Below are 8026 nucleotides of genomic sequence, written 5' to 3' on the forward strand. Positions count from 1 at the left end.
GTATTTGTGGGTATAACTTTATCCAGCCTTCACCTTTCAGCCTCTCACCCACTGATACCCTTTGCTAACTGTAATTTTCTTACCAGGAGTGTAAGTCCATTTCATTTTTGTTTGGGTACTCATTGCCATCAATATGTTTTCTAATCCCCTCTGGAAGGTGTATGTTGTGATTTGTCTTTAATCCACGCTTCTTTACTTACTGTGATTTGCTCTAGATTTCTGCATATCCCTGGAAATGGCATTTTTTGTATTTTCATAATGTCCGAGTCATATTTCATGTATCTCTGTGTCTCACTGCTTTCTCTTTCTGTTTGCAGCCAACAATTCTCTTTCCTTTCATCTCTTGGGTGTTCTGAATGGTGCTGCAGCACATGTCTGTGGGGTTAGGTTGTGGGCGTGTGTTTTCCACGATCTGATGGTTTCTCAAATGCTTTGGTATTGGAACCACCACATGCCATCATGTCCCATTTTGTGATTCCAAGGCACTTTCATAGTCTTGCCCATAGATGTTCTGATCACTTATCTACCACCAGTAGCATATAAGGGACTCCTTTACTAATATTCCTCTACTCTTTCTTGTCTATAATAGACTTTTGGATAGTGGCCTGTTTGGTTTCTCACAAATGATATTGTGTTGCAGTTTAATTTTTCGTGTCACTGCCAATACAGCAAATGCATCACATTTCCAAGGCTTCTTTCTAAGTATTGACTGATATTTACCTGTTGAAGTTTCCTTTCTGATCGTGTGGTGCGTTGTTTTTATTTCGGTGTGTGACCCCTGGCCATTTTGTAAGGATAGGTGTCATTTAGAGCCTGGTTCCCTGGTGGCTCAGACGGTAAAGCATCTGCCTACAATCCTTGAGACCCAGGTTCGATCCCTGGGTTGGGAAGATTCCCCCCTGGAGAAGGAAATGGCAACCCACTCCAGTACTCTTACCTGGAGAATCTCATGGATGGAGGAGCCTGGTGGGCTACAGTCCATGGGGTTGCAGAGTCGGACATGACTGAGCGACTTCACTACTCACTCACGCCTTGTGAATAATCAGTATCCATCAGCTTAACGTTAATGGTTGTTGCTCCCGAAAGTGGCCACCAGGCGGCAGCATTTCTTCGGGTTCTCTTCTTGTTACTATGGCAACTGCATCCTTAGAGGTATGAGCAATTTGTGCTTGTAAATGACAGTAGTATGAGCTAGAGGAAGCCCCCTGAAAGCTCGTGTCTCCTTCCTTATCGGTTTTATTGTAGTTCATGTTTCGTTTGTTCAAGCTGATCTACAGAGTTGCCTCTGTTGTGGCTGTACCAATTTTTGCTCCCTTACACCAATACACGGGCATTCAGTAGTGGTTATTTCCTCTGACCTGCTCTCAGAAAGTGTGTAGCACATCACTATCGCTAAGTCGGTCCCTGTGGATTATGTATGTGACAGGTATTTGTGGGAATCCGTGAATTTCAGCCTTCTAATAAAAGCCTTCCTCTCACCCAACCCCTTTGCTAAGCATCAGGGTGTTGCCAGCGCTGATGGGAACGCATTTTACCTCAGTCGGTGTACTCACTGGTGGCAATACTGTCTGTCCCGTTTGAAAGTTAAATCATATGACCTCTCTCTAACCTGCCCTTCTTCACTGACCCTGATTATCACCACACTTATAGGTACCTCTGACAATGACATTATTTCCTTGTTTCAATGCCTGAGTCATATTCCATCATGAACCCGTATTCCATTCCTTCATCCATTCATCTCTCTGTCCTGCGTACTTTCTTTACTTTCATCTCTGGGCATTGGAGATGGGTTTGGGTGCACTCCGGGAGTTGATGATGGACAGGGAGGCCTGGCGTGCTGCGGTTCACGGGGTCACAAAGAGTCGGACAAGACTGAGACACTGAACTGAACTGAACTTCCCATTGATATGCCCTCACTAGTATAAAAGGATCCCCCTCACTAATTGTTAATCTATCATTTCTGGCCTGAACCATTTTCCATGGTGGCCTTTTCCAGTGCTCAGATTTGATGTCTTGTGGCAGTTTAGATTTTGTATCTCTGAAAAGAAACCCTGTTGAGCACTAACCATGGGCTTTTTACAGTATTCATAGCATTTTTGGTTTTTGAAAGCACTTTGTTATTTACCTGGTGATGTTTACTTTCTGAGTGTGCGCGGTTTTGTTTTTTTTGTTTCTAGTATTATTTTTGATGTGTGACCCCATGTTGAAGCATAGGGGTCACGTTGGGTCCAGCGGCTTTTTGAATATCAGATGAACATCAGTCATAGTTTGAAGGCTGTGGTTACAGAGAAAAGCCTCCATGCTGCAAGGTTTTTTTTTTTTTTTCTTGTTGTTGTATTCCCTTCTCTTTTAGGATGGCTACTGTTGTCTTAGAAGTTTTGTCATGCCTGGCTGTACATCAGAGTAGAATGAGCCAGAGAAACCTCCAAACCTGGTGTCTCCTCACACTCCTTAGCTCAGCCCTCCTTAGCTTAACTCCCTTAGCTTAGCTCTTCTTAGCTCAGCCCTCCTTAGTATAGCTATCATTAGCTCGACTCTCCTTAGCTTAGCTTTCCTTAACACAGCTCTCCTCTCATTAGCTTAGCTCTCCTTATCATAGCTAAGCATAGTTCGACTCTCCTTAGCGCAGCCCTCCTTAGGATAGCTATCATTAGCTCAGCTCTCCTTCAGTCAGTTCAGTCACTCAGTCTTGTCCAACTCTTTGCAAGCCCATGGACTGCAGTGCACTCGGCCTCCCTGTCCATCATCAACTCCCGGAGTTTACGTAAACTCATGTTCATTGAGTCAGTGATGCCATACAACCATCTCATCCTCTGTTGTCCCCTTCTCCCGCTTTCAATCTTCCCAGCATCAGGGGCTTTTCAAATGAGTGGCTAAAGTACTGGAGTTTCAGCTTCAGCATCAGTCCTTCCAACGAATATTCAGAACTGATTTCCTTTAGGATGGACTGGTTGGATCTCCTTGCAGTCCCAGGGACTCTCAAGAGTCTTCTCCAACACCACAGTTCAAAAGAAGCAATTATTCAGCACTCACCTTTCTTTGTAGTCCAACTCTCACATCCATACATGACTACTGTAAAAACCATAGCTTTGACTAGATGGATCTCTGTTGGCAAAGTAATATCTCTGCTTTTAAATGTGCTGTCTAGGTTGGTCATTTGTTCCAAGGACTAAGCATCTTTTAATTTCATGGCTGCAGTCATGATCTGCAGTGATTTTGGAGCCCCCCAAAATAAAGTCTGTCACTGTTTCCCCATCTGTTTGCCATAAAGTGATGAGACCAGATGCCATGATCTTAGTTTTCTGAATGTTGAGTCTGAAGCCAACTTTTTAACTCTCCTCAAGAGGCTCTTTAATTCTTCTTCACTTTCTGCCATAAGGGTGGTGTTATCTGCATATCTGAGCTTATTGATATTTCTCCCGGCAATCTTGAGGCAGGTGAGGTTCGCGGGCTCATAAGGGGCAATTAAAATGCCTCTCTTATCCCACCAAACCATCTTAATTTCTCCCCATCCTACCCTAGAGTTGTCAGTCTTCCAAATTGAGGATGAGAGGTTGGAAAATGAATGCTCATGCATCGCTGTGAAAGCATAAAGTGATGCAGCTTTCTGAAAGACAATTTGACAGTATCTAGTAAATTTATAAATGCATGGAGCTACTTAAGAAGACCTTGTTTGGAATTACCATTGCAGAAGTATTTATGCAATTTCACCAAGATTTTATATATATATATATATGATCTTCCCTGCAATGTAATTTCCCATCATCCTTGCAAATCTCTCGGGCCCCATCCCCACACTGCTCTTACCCCATGCAACCCCTGTTCTCAGTTCTTTCAGAATAGATTAGTTTTGCCTTATCTAGAACTTTCTATAAGTGGAGCCTACAGTATGTAAGTTGCTTTACCGTGTTACTTTCTGCTGTACAGCAAAGTAAATCAACTGTGTGTGTGCTTTTCTCTTTAATTTCCTTCCCATTTAGGTCACCACACAGTATTGAAGACAGTTACTTGTGCTACACAGATAGTTCTCATTAGTTATCAAGGCATTATTCTCCAAAATATACAAACAGCACAGGTAGCTCAGTATATTAAAAAAAAAAAAAAACAACAGTCAATAAACGGGCAGATCTAAATAGACATTTTTCTAAAGAAGACACACAGTTGGCCAACAGACACTTGAAAATATGCTCAGCATCACTAGTTACCAGAGAAATGCACATCAAAACTACAATGAGGTATTACTTCACACCAGTCCGAACAGCCATCATCAAAAATTCTGCAAACGATGATTTGGAAAGGTGTGGAGAAAAGGGAACACTTTTGCACTGTCGGTGGGCATGTAAATTGGTACCAACACTATGATGAACAGTATAGCAGCTCCTTAAAAAACTAAAAATATAATCACCATGTGACCTACTCCTGGGCACTTTCCTGGAGAAAACCTTAATTTAAAAAGATACATGCACCCCGATGTTCACTGTAGCACTATTTACCGTAGCCACGACATGCAATATTTTCTAATCATAGCAAAAAGGAAAAACAACAACAACATAAACAGCTTGAAGCAAACAGTCTCTAAACAGGGGGTCAAATTACTAGGTATTTGTAAAATTAGAGGCTTAAAGATAAGTAAAGAAAGCAAGAATCACTTATCAGAATCAAGTTCTATGTTGGCATTCAAATAGCAGAAAAGATAATTTTATTCTAAAAGAATTAGCACACCCTCATCTTTTTAGCTCCCTGTCCCAGGAACTCAGAAGTCTGAGCTACTGGTAAATGATATCACCAGTGGTTTTTTTCTTTCCTTGTATTTTTCGAGCAACTTTACGTTTTCTGTTATGAGTATATATTAATTTTTAATAAAGTTATACAGTATCTTTTTCAACATGTAAAGAATACATCTGGATTTTATAAATTACATTCATAAGCATTCTTCTATTTCTCCACGAGAGGGCAGAATATCAGACTAGACCAACGGCAGTGCAACGGCTTAGAAGTTCAGGACATACTACTTGTGGGTTTGGCTGGCACTTGCAGGACAGTTGTCACTGGCCATCCTTTCCTCACTTCTGTCCTGGAAATGGGCACTGCGGAGATGCTCCGACCAGTCTCCCCGAGTCTGTGGATGCCTCCAGCCTCCTCTTCTGGTTGCTCCACATCTCATGTTCTGTCGCCTTCACCTCTGTGTCTGCAGTGGGCTGGACACAGGCACACACACACAGGTGACACAAGCACACCTGTGTACACACACACGTGCAAGATACAGGTACATAAACACAAACAGGTAACACAGGTGTTTCAGTAGCTGAAGAAGCCTGTGTCCAGCAATGTGGGAGATGATGTCAGTAGGCTCCATGTCCTGCCCTTTTGGGATCACTGTCCGTTTCCTCCCCCAGCCCTTCAGTATTATCACCAGCCAGTCTTAAGCCATTTCCAGCTTTGACTCTGTTTTGGTGGTGAGAGGCCAAGTGGCAGATGTGTAAATTCAGAGAAGACCCCAAATTCAGCACAAAAGTGCAATGTGACACCAGAGAGAAGCCTGTTGCAATTTGTGGGGCTTCCCAGGAGAAGGGGTGGGGACGAAGGACCCAGGGAATCTCAAACTCAATGAGCAGTAGGAGGCCTGTGGATGGCAGGACCCAGGGAAGGAAGATTCTGACCAAGGAGGTTGATTAACCTTGCCTCTATTAGAATCACGTAGGACTCTCATGCTGTAAGCACAGCTGCTTCGTGTGTGACTTGGACATATGAAGTCCTCAATCATCCAGTCTATGTGCATGACATGAATTCAGGCTCCGCATCCAGCCGGCATGAGCCTGAGATTCCCCGTGTGGGAAAGGAGTGTCCCGGCCTCTACACGGCTGTGCCTTCAGGACCCAGCTTCTGATCCCCTCACAACCCATGTTTCTCTCAGTTACCTTTCGTCTCAGAACCTTCTACCTGAGTACTGCTGCAGGGGATTGATCCACAAGTCTTCGTCGATGATCTGCTGGCGACACGAACAAGGCCAGCACTGGGCTGACCAGGCCCCGAACCCTCCCGTGAGCAGCCAAGAACTCTAATACCAATCACCAATTCTGCAGAGGCCCAGAGAGTCTCCACCTCAGCAATCCTGTTTGATCCTGGGCAGTTGTGGTCTGACAACCCGTTGAGGAAGTTAAGACTGCTGCTGTGCAGCCCATGGCTGGGAGCTCCCCTTTCATAATCCCAGAAGTAGTGGACTAGAGGCAAATGACGCACCCTGGAGGAATCCTGTATCCTGGAGGAACACAGGGGAGACAGGGTAACGTCATGCAGGAGGAGCATGCACTCCCTCCCCCAACCACTCACACTGCACTGGGAGCTAAGTTGTGCCAGCGATGTCAAGGTAGTACTCCTCAATGATCACTGTGTTCCACAAGTAGGGGTTGTTCCAAAAGGAAAGTATCAGCTTGCATCGAGACCGGGGATGGCTCAGGTCCTGCACATTCCAAGACCAGGAGGAGGGAAAAGGTGCAAGCTTCTAGGGTCCTCAGCTTGCCTGCCAACAGCTTCTGCTACTCCTCTCCAAATGCTCACACCACATGCATAGGGATAACAGGATTCCCCCCTTCCCCATGCAGCTCCCCTACCCACCTGTCCTCTGAGTCTCTCTCGTGGACCTTCAAATCCATCATGTCGCTAAGCAAGTCTTCATCTTGCTCACTGGTCTTGATGGACACCTGGGGGTGGTTCATAACTGAAAACGTTAAAACACTGATGAAAGAAATCAAAGATGAAACAAATAGACGGAGAAATATCCCATGTTCATGGATCTGAAGAATCAATATACTGAAAATGAGTATACCACCCAAAGCAATCATTATATTCACTGCAATCCCTATCAAGCCATCAATGGAATTTTTCACAGAATGAGAGCAAATAACTTAACAGTGTGTCCTGAAATACAGAAATATCTCGAATAGCCAAAACAATCTTGAGACAGAATGGAAGAGGAGGAATCAAAATGCCTGACTTCAGACTATACGACAAACGTACAGTCATCAAGACAGTATGGTACTGGCACAAAGACAGAAATATAGATCTATGGAACAAAATAGAAAGCCCAGAGATAAATCAACGCTCCTATGGACACCATATCTTTGACAAAGGATGCAAAAATACACAATGGAGAAAAAACAATCTCTTTCACAAGTGGTGCTGGCAAAACTGGTCTACCAAATGTAAAAGAAGGAAACTATCACACTTTCTAACACCATACACAAAATAAACTCAAATGGATTAAAGTTTCAAATGCAGGACTAGAAACTATAAAATTCCGAGAGGAAAACATATACAAAACACTCCCTTACATAAATCACAGTAGGATCCTCTATGACACACCTCCCAGAGTAATGGAAATACAAGCAAAATTAAACAAACTGGGCCTAGTTAAACTTAAAAGCTTTTGCTCAATGAAGGCAACTATGAACAACGTGAGAAGACAGCCTTCAGAATGAGGAAAAATAATAGCAAATGAAGCAACTGACAAAGACTTAATCTCAAAAATACACAAGCAGATCCAAACCAGACAAATAAATGACCCAAGGAAAAAGTGGGACAAAGAACTGAAGAGATTTTTCTCCAAAGATGACACAGATATGGCTAAGAAACACATGCAAAGGTGCTCAACCTCACTCATTATCAGAGAAATGCAAATCATAACCACAAAGACGGATCATCTCCCGCTGGTCAGAATGGCTGCTATCAAAAAGTCTACAAACAATAAATGCTGGAGAGGCTGCAGAGTAAGGGAACCCTCTTAGACTGTTGGTGGGAATGCAAACTAGAATGGCCACTATGGAGAACAGTGTGGGGATCCCTTAAGAAACTGGAAATAGAATTGCCATACAACCCAGAAATCCCACTGCTGGGCATACACACTGAGGAAACCAGAACTGAAAAAGACATGTGTATCCCAATGCTCACTGCAGCACTGTTTACAGTAGCTAGGATATGGAAGCAACCTAGAGGTCCTTCAGCAAACAAACAGAAAAGAAAACCGTGG

The sequence above is a fragment of the Moschus berezovskii genome, chromosome Y, assembly GCF_049115385.1.
Source record: "Moschus berezovskii isolate FMDL1 chromosome Y, NW_MosBer_1.0, whole genome shotgun sequence".
NCBI lineage: Eukaryota > Metazoa > Chordata > Mammalia > Artiodactyla > Moschidae > Moschus > Moschus berezovskii.